General features: G+C 45.6%; 1 long non-coding RNA gene across 1 annotated transcript; it reads left to right on the top strand.

The window, feature by feature from the left end:
• The first annotated feature begins 1218 nt into the window (after nucleotides 1–1218).
• On the top strand, nucleotides 1219–11536 carry LOC129862356 (uncharacterized). The gene is made up of 2 exons (XR_008760757.1): nucleotides 1219–5963; nucleotides 6072–11536. It is a non-coding gene; the product is annotated as an uncharacterized LOC129862356 (long non-coding RNA).
• Nucleotides 11537–12083: the final 547 nt, after the last annotated feature.

The following is a 12083-nucleotide window of genomic DNA, read 5'->3' as shown; positions in this document are numbered from 1 at the left end:
CAGCAGACAGGCCCGCTCGCCCGACACACTGTGGCACAGACCCCCTCCTCTGCACACAGCTCTCTCTCACGTCCCTCTCTCCGTTCACAGTGGCGGCAGCCGTCTGCAGTACAGGGACGACGGGACATGGCGTTGGCGTTGGAGTGGCGTGCCCCTGCCCTGTGCACCACTGTGAAGTCATAGAGCTCTCGCCGTGTGACACAGTAGCGGCGCTCATGTTTGTCAAATGTTTTGCTAAAGTACGCCACCACTCTCTCCCCCTCTGGCCCCACCTGCTGATCCCCTCCTTCCCCACTCGGTGGCCCAAGAAGGACACCTCTCTCCTCATGAAGTGGCACTTCTCGGGTGGAGCTTCAGACATGCGGCAGCCACCCGCTCCAGCACACGCCGTAGTGCCACCAGGGCTGACTGGAAGGAGCTGCCATGGGCCAGGATGTCATTGAGGTATACCAGACACGGCTGTCCATCAAACACCCAAAAGTAGCTGGAGCATTGCACAGGCCGAAGCACAGGACCTTGAACTGCCAGTGTCCTCTGTTAGTGGAGAACGCAGTTTTGGCTCTGGTCTCTGGGGAGAGGGGCACCTGCCAGTAGCCACTGAGGAGGTCTAGTGAGGAGAACCAGGAGGTCCCCCTAACCAGGTCCAGCGACTCATCGATACGTGGAATGGGGTATGAGTCCTTCCTGGTTACCTCATTCAGCCGCCTGTAGTCCACACAGAACCTCAGCTTGCCCATCTTCTTAGGAACCATAATGACTGGCGCCGACCAGGGGCTGTCTGAGGGCTCGATGAAGTCTGCCCGCTGCATCTCCAACACAGCCTTGTCTGCCGCCTCCTGGCGTGCCAGCAGGATACGGCGGAGACGCATCTTGATGGGTCGAGCATCACCTGTGTCGATCTCATGCTGCACCAGATGAGTCTGACCCACCTCTTCCTCACTCAGCGCAAAGCTGTCTCTGAATTCAAACAGCAACTGCCACAACCGTTCCTGCTGCTCAGGGTCAAGACCAACACAGTTCCTCCCCCATATCTCCCTCACTGCAGACAGTGTCCTCTCCTCTCTCATCTGGGGTAGCTGGGCTGGGGAGGCATGGCCCGGGCTCACGGAGGGCTGTGTCATGGAGGTAGCTGGGGGAATGTAACACACAGCCGTAGGTGACAGGGGGGCTGGGGAATAGTCACACACATATGTGGGGGAGGGGGGGCAGCCATGAGTCTCTGCTGCTTTAACTGTTGGAGTAAAGGGTTTGTTTGGTTGAGTGAATGTGACATTAGGGGGGGCCATGGTGACTGCCGGCCCTCCCTAGAAGTTCAGTGTGCCCCCATTTAGGTCTAACTGGCAGCCTGTGCTCCTAAGGAAGTCCAACCCCAGAATACAAGGGTCCTGTACAGCCGCCACCCACACGGGATGACGCACAGTCCTGCCCCCTACTGTCAGAGTCATTATTCCCTTCCCTTTCATGGGTGCCAGCTCACCTGTGACTGTGCGGAGCTGCACAGTTGTGGGCTCACACTGAGTCCAACCTGGCACAATATTTGGCCTCACCAGGGTTACTGTGGACCCAGTGTCCACCAGGGCGGAGCAGGGCGCCCCCTCCACAGTGACAGGGACATGACAAAAGTCCCCAACACAGGTCCGGCCCACCACAACAACAGGCTCCATCCGCTTGCCCTCGTCTGCTTCTGGGGGAAGTGGAGCCTTGCTTCCCCGTCTGTGCCGGTGGGCTCCTCCTGACGATGATGGTGGTTGGGATAGAAAGCCAGGGGTCCGCACTACCCGGTCTATGTGGATCCCGAGCCGTTTCCCTGAGCTCTGGGGGACATGGGGCAATCCCGACGCAAATGGCCTGGCTGGCCACAACCCCAGCAGACCCTGGGACCAGGGTGTGTGTTTTGTGCCGCCTGTAGCGACACAGCACGGATGAGTTAAGTAATTTCACCCACCCATGCAGGCTTTCCCAGCTCTGGGCTGCTCTGCCCCCCAGCCCACACAGAGGGTCTGTCTCCTTGCACCCCCACCAAAGCCCCAGCCCACACCAGCTCCCTCTCACAAGCCATCTCCAAGGCTATCTGCAATGACTCAGGATGAGCCAGCTGGGTCTGTATGCGCAGCTCCGTAGGAGAGAGCGCCTGTATGAACTGGTCCCGTGCTAGCTCGCTCTGCACGGAGGGGGGCATGCCCGCCGAGAGAGCCTCTCAATGTCATTAGCTAGCACCCGTAGAGGCTCTCCAGGCTGCCTGCGTCTATTAGTCAGTTCGGAGCGCAGCAGCCCGGGCTGTACACACTGTCCATAGCGCCTCCTCAGTGCTCCCACTAAAGCACCATAATCACGTCTGTCATCGGGGCTAATCAATAGCAAACAGGCCAGAGCATCATCCGGGAGGCCTAAAGTCAACTGCAGTGTCCTATCTTCATTCGAGCACCCCCTAAAATGAGCTAACAGTTCAAACTGAGCATGAAAAGCTTCCCAATCTGCCTTACCGGAATACTTCGGGGTCTTAACAGATACGGACGCAACCGGGAACTGGGCGCCACCATGTTTGTTTACATCCTGAGCCCTAGATTCCTCGTCCCGCCGCATCGACGTCACCCCTTCGGTCCGCCCACCAGAATCCGTGCGAAGCACAGTTGACGAAGCACTCATGCCCGCTTCAGCCGCCATCACTCTAACGTCCTCCCTCAAGCGGCCTCTGGACTCCGACGCCCTGGCGATCTCCTCAGCCAGATCCTCCGAAGTCCATGCACACGCACCTCCTTGGCCATAATCGTCCCCTACATCCACCTTCACTTTCGGATTCCCTCGAAGCATTTTCAACCCCTGTTCTCACCTACGGTAGCTAGCCACAGAAGTCAGCTAGCTAGCTGGCTAACCTTTATCAACGGTTTTACTTCTGACACCAATGTAATGAAACAGGCAGGGAGCAGGTCTCGAACCCTCAACCTTCTTGCCCGAAGTCCACCGCACAATCGACTGTGACGCAAAAGCATGCTCGAGCGGCAGAGTCGATATCGCTTATAAATCGCTTATAAACCCAGGGTCGTTACAATACATTTATTAAACATAAGAATGAGTGTGAGTTGTCACAACCCAGCTCGTGGGAAGTGACAAAGAGCTCTTATAGGACCAAGGGACAAATAATAATAATAATTTTGGTCTTTATTTAGCCATCTTATATATCAAAACCTTATTCACAATTTCTGATGAACAAATAACTCACCACAGGTTAATGAGAAGGGTGTGCTTGAAAGGATGCACATAACTCTGCAATGTTGGGTTGTATTGGAGAGAGTCTCAGTCTTAAATTATTTTCCACACACAGTCTGTGCCTGTATTTAGTTGAAATTTCGATAAGGCTCTCTTGTTCAGATATCGGTAAGTGGACTGGAGGCAGTGCATGACAGGGAGGGATAATGAATCCAGTTGTTTGTGTCGTCCGTTTCGGGAAAGTACCTGCGTAATTGCGCACCCAGCTCACTTAGGTGCTTCACTATATCACATTTGACACTGTCCGTAAGCTTGAGTTAATTTGCACACAAAAAAAATCCTACAATGATGGAAATACCTGTGTGTTGTCCTTGTTAATGCAGACAGAGAAGAGCTCCAACTTCTTAATCAGCCTCAATTTTGTCCCGCACATTGAATATAGTTGCGGAGAGTCCCTGTAATCCTAGATACAGATCATTCAGGCAAGAAAAAACATCACCCATGCCAGCCGTGTGAGAAACTCGTCATCATGTAAGTAGTCAGACAAGTGATAATGATGGTCAGTAAAGAAAACTTTAAGCTCGTTTCTCAATTAAAAAAAATACTGCCTGCATGCCTGTTACCACTCCACTATGTCTCAATGTCAATGTCAAGTCCATTTGATGTCACAAAGCTGTCCAGTACTTTAAAAATATCCTCTCCTGTTGTCCTGGTTTCCAGTGGTTTTCAGAAGAGGATGTCTTCCTTAATTGACCCCCATAAACGTAACGGACATATACCAGGAGCTGTGCCAGGCCAAACGTCTGTTGACTCATCCAGCTGTAACGCATAGAATTCACTGGCTGTATGCAAAGCAGTAATTGTTTCAAAACATCTCCTGCCATGTAACTGATGCGCCGTGAAACAGTGTTGTTTGATGGAGGCCTTGTCTGTATGGTTTTTTGGACCTTTTCCCCCAGCATTGTCCCAGCCATATCCGCGGCAGCAGGAAGAATTATGTCCTCCACAATAGTATGGGGCTTGCCTGTCCTAGCCACTCGGTAGCTAACCATATAAGATGCTTCTAGCCCCTTCTTATTAATGGTATCTGTTGCTTTTATACATGTCTTACTACTCAAACTCAAAAAACTCCCGTGGCTTATTTTTCAAATTGGCATGTTTCGTCTCGTCTGCCGCAAGAGTGAAGATTTCATTTTAATTTGGCTTACCCCAGTTTGGGAATAGGACAGGCAAGGTAATTCAAAATAATCGATGCAGCTATGGTGGTAGTTAACTCATGTCTGAATCGGACTAACACAGTGAACTGGGAACAAACAGTGTCACCCAGCCTGAATCTAATCCAATCTGGAGCTTCGGTCAGTCTACATCTGTAAAGCATAGAATTAGGGTTTCCACTAGTTACAGGCAGAAAGCCAAAATTGTCTATATCATAAAAAATGAATGATACTTTTTTATTTATTTTATTTTTATCTTTATTAAGGTTAGGCATACGGTTAGTGGTGTGATTAAGGTTAGGTTTAAAATCACATTTTAAGAAGATAGATTGTAGAAATAGGCAGACTTTATGACTTTGTGGTTGAGGTAGCTAGAGACGACCTAGAGTTAGCTTGACCCGAGTTACTGCCCTGATGACACAGACCACTTCATTAACAATGGTAATGTGTTTTTTTAAATGTTTTAATTTATAATTTAAAAAAAAATGTTGCCCCCTTTTCTCCCCAATTTCGTGGTATCCAATTGTTTGTAGTTACTATCTTGTCTCATCGCTCCAACTCCCGTACTGGCTGGGGAGAGACGAAGGTCGAAAGCAATGCGTCCTCCGGAACACAACCCAACCAAGCCACACTGCTTCTTAACACAGCATGCATCCAACCCGGAAGCCAGCCGCACCAATGTGTTGGAGGAAACACCGTGCACTTGTGCGCACTGCGCCCGGCCCGGCACAGGAGTCGCTAGTGCGCGATGAGACAAGGATATCCCTACCGGCCAAACCCTCCCTAACCCGGACAACGCTAGGCCAATTGTGCTTCGCCCCACGGACCTCCCGGTCGCGGCCGGCTGCCACCTGGGAGGTGTTTTATGTAAAAAGTTTTTATAAAAAATTACTGGATTTGATAAACTAGTGGGTTAATTACCCACTCAAGAAGCTACAAGTAGTAATTTTGGATGTGAAGTGAATTGTCAAAAAGCTTTGTCCAAAATGCAATTTACCACTTGGCTGTCTATTGTAACACCCTGTCACAGGCCCTCCCAGTAGTCACCACCTCATAAGATGAGGAAGTACATTGTTTATAAGGATTCCCTGCTGCAGTTGTTTGAGAGATGTCCAGTTTGCAGAAAACATGCAACATAGAGAAGACCAAGAAGGGGATCCTCAGCTGTGAGCATTCCTATAAATGGAACAGGGAGGACACTTGAATCAGGTTGGTGCTTTGACCTGATCAAAGGTCAAAACAGTTTTTTGAGTTTTGTCCCAATTCACCTTCATAACCGAGCCTGGTGGAACCAGCCTGATTGCTGCGTTGACCATTCTATTCCACTTCACATATCATGATATCTGAAGTGAAATTGAAAGCTGAATGCAGTAATCAATGCTCTGTGTGTGTGTTTGGGTGTGACCGACCAGTATCTTTGATGAGGGGCCAGGAGCTGATCTATGCTTCCCTTCCCATCAATGGGGCACTGGCAAAGACCTTACCTCCAGCCTTACCTCTTGTCTGCTCACCAACGATCGTCGATGGGGAGACCAGAATTAGGTAGGTTTAATCTGACCTGTTCAAACTTTAACATAGGTGATATCTGACAAAAAAGCATACTATCTTTACTGCCATTGCTAATAGAACAGTGACTGTATTTGTTCACAGATACATCTATGGAGCCAGCACTTGGAGACTTGCAAGATGATGTGATGGAGTCCTGACCAACAGACAGGCTTGATACTGACGTCTCTGAATGGAGAGACCTGGCACTCAACACATCCACCATGTGGGACAGAAGGTGATTACTAATAATACAGTATGTTCAGTATTTTCATTCCATGTGTCACTGATAAATGTATTTTATAGAAATAGATCATGCCTCTCCCTGAACAGCAGGAGGCAGATTGTACAGTTAACTTTTCTATCAGTTCTTGACTACGGTGACACCATTTATCGGAATGCAGCAGCCATTACTCTTAAACCTTTGGATGCCGTCTACCATAACGCCCTTTGCTTTGTCACAGGTGATAGTTTTAATACTCATCACTGCATCCTGTATCAAAAAGTTGGCTGGTCCTCATAAAATGTTCGTATATCACTCAATTACTCCCTTTTTGTTTACAAAGCTCTACTATGCAAGCTTCTGACTTACCTAACTTCGTTGTTTAAGTATAAAAACATGAGTTACCATACCTGCTCACGGGGTTGGTTAACTCTTGAGATTCCTCGGGTCTCCACCGAACTAGGTAAATCTACTTTTAGGTTTAACGCTCCACATTTTTGGAGTCATTTACAAAATTCATTACATTTGGATTCCCTGGTTCTACTAAGGCAGTTTAAAACCCTAATGATGAGTTCACCGACGTGTGCAATTGTTTTGATTGATTGACTTTAATAATTTGTTTGACGCCTGTGATATTTGTGATGTCCTAACGTACTTGTTATGATATCTTGTATCTTGTAGTTGTATCTTTTATTTTATGTTCTCGGAGCACCATTTAAAATGAGACCCTGGGCTCATCTGATTAAATAAAAGTTAATCAAAAATAAAATAACTCTGCCTTAACTCAGCCTACTTTTGCCAGGCGCCAGCCTCATCTCTCTTTATCTGACCTGTTCAAACTTCAACATACAGTGCATTCGGAAAGTATTCAGACCCCTTGACTTTTTCCACATTTTGTTACGTTACAGCCTTATTCGAACATTTGTCTCATAGCAAAGGATCTGAATACTTATGTAAATAAGATATTGTAGTTTTTTTGTTTTTTTATCCTAAAAGCCTGTTTTTGCTTTGTCATTATGGTTTACTGTGTGTAGATTGATGAGGAAACACACAAATAAAAAAACTGAAATGCCTTATTTACATAAGTATTCAGATCCTTTGCTATGAGACTTAAAATTGAATTTAGATGCATCTTGTTTCCATTGATCATCCTTGAGATGTTTCTGCAACTTCATTGGAGTCCACCTGTGGTAAATTCAATTGATTGGACATGATTTGGAAAGGCACACAACTGTCTATATAAGGTCCCACAGTTGACTGCATGTCAGAGCAAAAACCAAGCCATGAGGTCGAAGGAAATGTCCGTAGAGCTCCTAGACAGGATTGTGTCGAGGCACAGATCTGGGGAAGGGTATCAAAACATTTCTGCAGCATTGAAGGTCCCCAAGAACACAGTGGCCTCCATCATTCTTAAATGGAAGAAGTTTGGAACCACCAAGACACTTCCTAGAGCTGGCTGCCCGGCCAAACTGAGCAATCGGGGGAGAAGGGCGATGGTCATTGACAGAGCTCCAGAGTTCCTCTGTGGAGGTGGGAGAACCTTCCAGAAGGACAACCATCTCTGCAGCACTCCACCAATCAGGCCTTTATGGTAGTGTGGCCAGACGGAAGCTACTCCTCAATAAAAGGCACATGACAGTCCGTTTGGAGTTGCCAAAAGGCACCTAAACGCATCTCTCAGACCATGAGGAACAAGATTCTCTGGTCTGATGAAACCAAGATTGAACTCTTTGGCCTGTATGCCAAACGTCACGTCTGGAGGAAACCTAGCACCATCCCTACAGTGAAGCATGGTGGTGGAAGCCTCATGCTGTGGGGATGTTATTCAGCGACAGGGACTGGGAGACTAGTCTGAATCGAGGCAAAGATGAACGGAGCAAAGTACAGAGAGATCCTTGATGAAAACCTGCTCCATAGCGCTCAGGACCTCAGACTGGGGTGAAGGTTCACCTTCCGACAGGAAAACAACCCTAAGCACACAGCCAAGACAACGCACGAGTGGCTTTGGGACAAGTCTCTGAATGTCCTTGAGAGGCCCTACCCGATTGAACATCAATTGAGAGACCTGAAAATAGCTGTGCAGCAATGCTCCCCATCCAACCTGACAGAGCTTGAGAGGATCTGCAGAGAAGAATAGGAGAGTATAAGTCCCCAAATACAGGTGTGCCAAGCTTGTAGCGTCATACCCAAGAAGACTCGAGGCTGTAATCGCTGCCAAAGGTGCTTCAACAAAGTACTGAGTAAAGGGTCTGTTAGCAGTCGATGGTACTCTTCAATAACACAGACCCCAAAGCGAATCAGGGGGAGGAAAATAGGTTTATTCAAAGAGGATAAATCATAGATGTTATGCTGAGAGGTAGATGGTAGAGTTTCTTATAACGCTTCAAATGGTCCCACGTTTCCATACCCACTTCTCTGGGATATTTTAAAGTTTTTGACCATTCATCCAACTCTTTTGGAGATGCTGATTTATGTGTGATTACTGTCACCGGGGGTTTGTCTTTACCACCTTTTACAGCCTGTGTTCTGGTTGGCCTAAGACATCGTTCGTCACAGGTGTCAGTATCTGTTGACTCAAAGCCAGGCAGTGCTGACCAGATGCTTGAAACCCGATTATCCTTTCGCAACTCAGCCTGAGGGTGGATTGAAGGAACAAAGGGTCCCCCACATGTTGGAGCCAATTCTGGTTTTACGACCCTTGCCTGTAATTGTTGAATTTCTTCTTTCAAGGTTTTGATCTGTCCTCCAAGAGCTTTCAAACTTTCTTTATCTCTCTGCAATGTCCTGTCATGATTCTCCAGAAAGAATTTCTCATCCCGTTTTCTTACTTCGGCTAAAACAGTTAAAGACCATCGTGTCTTTGTCAAGGAATTAGACATTCTCTGTATTTTTCCAAGCTTTTTGTATATCAGACAGATTCCATATTCCATCTTTGTCAACTATGACAAAATATTTCTTTATTATCTCTTGCCTGCACTTCTCTACTTTGAAATGGTTCTTCATATCACTAGACAGTGAATTAAAAATATTTTTCATGCTCACATCCGAAGGAGCTGTTCCGCCCTTTTCCAGAGTGGTTTTCTCACTTAACAATGACATTACATTAACTTCAAAAATTGTATAATATATATCTCTATGTTTCTATATTTATTTACCCCCACTCAAAAAATTATATATATTTTAATATAGAAAGGACTCCAAACTTTTAATAGAGAACAAAGGACTTGAACTTTATACATCACAGATACGTATCACTCATTGCATGCACTAATTTTGACCTGATTTGGTTCTTTTAAAATGCTATTGGTCTAGACTCACCCAGCAACTATGCCATCAATCAGGAGATTGAGAGTTGACTCCCCAAAGTGGGTTGCGCGCAGCCTTCTCTCTTTCCTCTGGATCAACACAGTTGATATGTTTTTCTTGTTGTTCAGACCAATTCATCCGGGTCACGGCACCAAGTGTTAGCAGTTGATGTTATTCTTCAATAACACAGACCCCAAAGCAAATCAGGCGGAGGAAAATAGGTTTATTCAAATAGGACAAATCATGCTTGGAAGTAGATGGTCATTCTCCCCTGTCCTCAGTGATGCTCTCCTGAGACTCTCTCCACAGAACAAAGAGACAGCATGTAGTTTCATAACCCAGCCCTAGCCTGTGGTTGACCAATTAGAATTCCTTGCAATAAAACTAAGCCAACGGCCAAATAACAAGTATCCTATTTCAGGTTGGACCAATGAGAACGTGCCACACGTAGCAATAAGTTTTGGACTGTCATTCCTAGCAGATGTTGAACTGAAAACCAACTATTTCCATTGATAATTCCCTATTACAGAAAAAACACTTTCCATTGGTAATTCCCTATTACAGAAAAAACACTTTCCATTGATAATTCCCTATTACAGAAAAAACACTATTTCCATTGATCGTTATTATTCTATTGACTTCTCGTCGTCTGTCTCTGCGTTGTGTATTTATCTTCTAAATATTCTTATATGTTTGAATATTTCCATAAATGCAATATTTAAAAAAAAAAATAATAATTATGGTGTAAAAATGTCTTAACCTGTTTTTGCTTTGTCATTATGGGGTATTGTGTGTAGATTGATGGGAGGGGATAAAAAAACAAACATTTTAGAATAAGGCTGTGGAAAAAGTCAAGGGGTCTGAATACTTTCCGAATGCATTGTAGTACCTGTTTATGTGTCAGATAGATATGATCTATCCTAACTGCCATTGGAAATAGAACAGTGACTCTTCACTGACATTTTCAACCTCTCCCTGACCCAGTCTGTAATACCCACATGTTTCAAGCAGACCACCATAGTCCCTGTTCCCAAGAACGCAAAGGTAACCTGTCAAAATGACTATCACCCCGTAGCACTCATATCTGTAGCCATGAAATGCTTTTAAAGTCATGGCACGATATGTATTGATATTGGATGTAGGCTGTGTGCTGTTTTTAAATGTTTGCAGTTCGGTCCTTGAGCTGTTCTTGTCTATTAATGTTCTGTATTATATCATGTTTTGTGCGGACCCCAAGAAGACTACACTACGTGACCGAAAGTATGTGGCCACCTGCTCGTCAAACAGCTAATTCCAAAATCATAGGCATTAATATGGAGTTGGTCTCTACTTTGCTGCTATAACAGCCCCCACTCTTCTGGGAAGGCTTTCTAGAAAACCATGTGATTGCTGTATTTGATACCATTCCACTGATTCTGCTCCAGTCATTACCATGAGCCTGTTCTCCCCAATTAAGGTGCCACCAACCTCCTGTGTTCCAGAGGCAGTTTGGAACTCTGTAGTGAGTGCTGCAACCAAGGACAGACCATTTTTACATGCTTCAGCGCTCTGCGGTGTCGTTCTGTGAGCTTGTGTGGCCTACCACTTCGCGGCTGAGCCGTTGTTGCTCCTAGACATTTTTACTTCACAATAACAGTATTTACAGTTGACCGGGGCAGCTCTAGCAGGGCAGAAAATTGATGAACTGACTTGTTGGAAAGGTGGCATCCTATGACGGTGCCACGTTGAAAGTCACTGAGCTCTTCAGTAAGGCCAATGTTTGTGTATAGAGATTGCATGGCTGTGTGCTTGATTTTATACACCTGTCAGCAAAGGGTGTGGTTAAAATAGCCAAATCCACTCATTTCAAGAGGTGTCCACATACTTTTGTATATACAGTGTAGCTGCTGCTTTCTCAATAGCTAAAGGGAATACCAAACACCGTCATCCCCAACACCATATAATTAATTTGTTCTTGCCTTTGCAAATTATTTCCTTGCAATATTGTTAATTTTGTCCTCAATACTTTTTGATTAAAGGTTTGTTATTAATCTAATTGTCATTTGCAATTCTAAGAATTTTGTTCTCGAATTCAAAAGGTTTGCTTGATATTAAAGGCATAAAAGTTTGACTGGTTTGGGCAAGTCTACCACCCACTGCTGTTGAGTCGGACTTCCTCTTGTGGTTTTATATTAGAAAGTAGAAACTCGGCCAAGCTTCCCCAAGCATATGAAAGGTCTTTGGCGCCACCATCAGTCCAGTCAACATATCACAGACACTTTGGTTATTATCAAGTGCTCCCTTCCTTCTCAGAGATTGCTGTCAGGGAGAGCCCCTTTGTAGGTATTGGCTATTTCAAAGTTCAGTGATAAATCCAATGATACAGGTGACAGATGAACTTATGTTTTCCTGTGGTGAAGGTTTGTGGTAGAGTAATCTTGTGAGTAGCAGTAAAAAACGTATATCTCCTGTTCACCCATGCATGATTATAACCTGTTTACCTGTGACCTTATACACATGAACCACCACCACCACCACCGGACCCATAATAACACCAGTGAGACTGCTCTCTAGTGGTGAGAAGTGACAGACAAATACAAATAGATAAA

The sequence above is a fragment of the Salvelinus fontinalis genome, chromosome 9 (assembly GCF_029448725.1).
Source record: "Salvelinus fontinalis isolate EN_2023a chromosome 9, ASM2944872v1, whole genome shotgun sequence".
Classification (NCBI taxonomy): domain Eukaryota; kingdom Metazoa; phylum Chordata; class Actinopteri; order Salmoniformes; family Salmonidae; genus Salvelinus; species Salvelinus fontinalis.
The sequence above is the reverse complement of the archived record's forward strand: the minus strand, read 5'-3'. Positions and strand labels throughout refer to the sequence as shown.